Below are 3,360 nucleotides of genomic sequence, written 5' to 3'. Positions count from 1 at the left end.
TCATATTTTTTTGGTTTCTAGTTTTCTAGTTCTACTTTTCTGAATTTTTATTTCAATATATGGTTGTAATTTCTTTTATGAAATTTTAATTCAAAAATTGTTCTTCAATTTTGGTTGTAAGTTCTTCAATTTCTAGGTGTAGTTTTTTTTTCAAGCCTTCTAGTTCTAGGTTTCTAGTTCTTGTGAGAGGAATTTAGAGATTTGAAAAAGGAAGGTATGCAAGTTAATTCAAACAACGTAGGCTTCATCAAAAATATTAATTCAATGCTCAATCAATACAATCATTATCAATAATTACAAGTTTGGTAGAAGGGAGTAATCAATCCTGTTTTTTTTCTTTCTTTTTTTCTCATTCTCATCCTCTTTATTTCTTTCATTCTGTTGGGATTTTGTTTCTGTTTACTCTCATCCTCATGTCTTATAATTAGATTTTTATTTTTTAGATTTGGTAGATGCAAATTCAAGTTTGGTAGAGGAAGCCTTATCAAGTTCGGTTCAAACAATTTTTGGGTTTTATCTCTTTGCTCTTGAATTTATTTCTTTGTATGTGTGTGGATGTGGTAATTTTAATCCACCAATCTCATATTTCGCTTTAGATTTTGATAGGTTAGATGATGAATGGTTAGGCCGTTGGAATCGTTAGATCCATGTGTTAGGACCGTTAGTTTAGTTTAATCATCTTAATTTGGTTCACTTTCGCTTTACTTTAAATAAGTAAGATAGAGTGCCTTATCTCATTGTGTTCGACCCGTAGTTACGATTGACCCGTACGCTAGTGGTATTATTTCTTGATAAACAAGTTTTTGGTGCCGTTGCCGGGGAGATAATTGTCCACTTTGTTTTTCTTATTTTTAAGTAAATCGAAGTGTTTTATTTTTTTTTTCCTTCTCTTTAAAAAAAAAAAAAAAAAAAAAAAAAAAAAACCTCATCTTGTTTCTCTTCTGTTTCAAAGAATGTGCACTCAATCCAAAATTTTTCATATGCCCAAACCCAGCCAATCTTGGTGTATCTCATGGGATTTCATCACCTATGACGCTGCCCCTTGATTCGTTTGGGTGGTTTGGATTGGCATGTGACTTATTTTTTGAGGTGACCAACTTTGATAATAGGAAAACAACATTGTGAGTGCTTCTGTTTGGAAACAAAAACATATAGTAGTCCTCCACTCTACATCAGAATCTGTCAGGAGTCGCACGTAGGTGGCTAGCAAAGACTATACGGGTTCCCTTGCTGTCAACCTACATGACTACCTTATAGCTTTGCAATCATTGTTTCAATCTTTGAGGGGCAGATACACCAACTGTCTTCAGCTCCCTCATGTTTTTAGTGATTTTTCTAGTCTTTTTTTATTTTTCTTTATAAAAACAATAAAAAAAAAAGGGGAGAGTTCTTAATCGGTTGAGGTGGCTAAATTATGGACCCATGACTCTACCAACCGACTCGTAACAGTACCAACTTTGACCATGGTTGACCGAGCTCAGCCTAAGACTCTTAAGGATAGGTTCTACCCTACCAGGGCTGCACAGCCTTCCTGCATCAGTGTACTAGCCCCTACAGGAAATAATTATGAACTCAAGTCCAACTTTATTAGTATGTTGCGTCCATTTCTATGGGATGGCCAATGAAGATGCCTATCTCTTCCTTAAAGAATTTGAGGAGGTTTGTGTTTTAATTAAAATCTAAAATTTGTCTGATGATGTAGTTAGACTTCGGTTCATAACCTTTACTCTGAAAGACCAAGCCAAGAAGTGGCTCTATGGTCTGTCGACTAATTCCATTGCTACATGGGATCAGCTTACGATTGTCTTCTTGAGAAAGTTTTTTCCTCTTCACAAAATCAATAAACTCAAGAGTGACATTCTTCAATTTAGGCAGAAACCACATGAGTCCTTCTCTAGATTTATGGAAAGGTTCAAGGATCTCCTATTAGAATGCCCTCACCACGGTATTGACTTGTGAAAACTTTACCAAATCATTTATGAGAGCATTGACTTTCAGACCAAGCAACTACTGGAGTCTATGTGTCCCACTGGATTTACATCTTTTACTGATGAGAATGAGGCTTGGACATTTTTTATCAACTTGGCTGATAAGACTAGGGAATGGGAGTCCACCCAAGAAGTTGAAAGGACCACTAAGGGTTACCTCATTGAGTGTGTACCAACCAAGGAAGCCAAATTAGATAGCCTCATCAAAAGGCTGGAAGCCATAGTTCTTAAGGAGCCTATCCTAGTTAACCAAGTCAACCAGGTCTCCATGTGCAGTTGGTGCCATATACCTGGTCATCTTATGGAGGAATGCCCCAACACCTTTGCGGGTAATTCCAACACTGAAAATGTAAGTGCTCTTTATCAGAATAATCCAGATAGCAACACTTACAATCCAGGATGGAGAAATCATCCTAATTTTTCCTGGAATTAAAGGAACCAAGCAGGCCCATCTAACTTCCACTATCAAGGCCAGCCTAGTCCCGAAAGGCCTAATTTTGCACCACAAAACCCAAGTCTGGCTCCTCATTCTCTTCCCCCTCGTCCTCATTTAGGACCTCAAATGAATTTTGCTAGGCCACCTCTCCTTGCACCTTATCAACAACCCCCTGGGTTTACCAATGTTGGAGAGGCAGCAAGAATAAGTGAGCTGGAGAAAAGCAAGGCCCTTTTCACGACAAGCCATAATAATATGGAGAAGTAACTCACCCAGCTTGTTATAATCTTACATGAGAGGGAAAAAGGAAAATTGCCTAGCCAACCTGAGCCGAATCCTAGACATCAGGCTCTAACTCACCAAGGAACCCATGCCCCTCAGCTTAATGTTGCACAGGGTCAACAACATCTAGAGCCCTCCAGCCAGATTAATGCAATATATGCTTTATGGAGTGGTCATGAGTATCAACAGGGTACTCAGTCTTTACCATCTGACATTCCCGTTGACTCTCCCCCTACTAATGAGACTGTTGTAGTGCCTTCTGTTCCAGGTTCGTCTGATGAACCTGAAGAAAATCAAGATGATTTGGTTGATGAAACCAAAGATGAACCTGAAGAAAATCAAGATGATTTGGTTGATGAAACCAAAGATGATTCTTTTGAGAAAGTTAAAGGGACCAGCCCGGAGAGAGTGTATACTCCACCTACCCTATTCCCAAATAGATTGGTTAGTAAGAAATCTTTTGTAGAGAAAATACTTGATGTCATTAAACAGGTTCAGGTGAACATCCCTTTGTTGGATGCTATAGCCCAGGTCCTCCCATTTATGCAAAAGTCCTTAAAGATTTATGTACCCAGAAGCCAGACCACCAATGTGCCCAAAAAGGCATTCTTGGCTGCTCACATTAGTTCTCTCATCGCATAGCCAGTAGCAGCC

General features: G+C 38.5%; 1 non-coding gene across 1 annotated transcript; it reads right to left on the bottom strand.

The window, feature by feature from the left end:
• Positions 1-1,842: 1,842 nt before the first annotated feature.
• On the bottom strand, positions 1,843-1,949 carry LOC122657188. Its single transcript, XR_006332257.1, has one exon. It is a non-coding gene; the product is annotated as a small nucleolar RNA R71 (small nucleolar RNA).
• Between the last annotated feature and the right edge of the window lie 1,411 nt (positions 1,950-3,360).

Source organism: Telopea speciosissima, chromosome 3 (genome assembly GCF_018873765.1).
Source record: "Telopea speciosissima isolate NSW1024214 ecotype Mountain lineage chromosome 3, Tspe_v1, whole genome shotgun sequence".
NCBI classification, from domain to species: domain Eukaryota; kingdom Viridiplantae; phylum Streptophyta; class Magnoliopsida; order Proteales; family Proteaceae; genus Telopea; species Telopea speciosissima.
The sequence above is the reverse complement of the archived record's forward strand: the minus strand, read 5'-3'. Positions and strand labels throughout refer to the sequence as shown.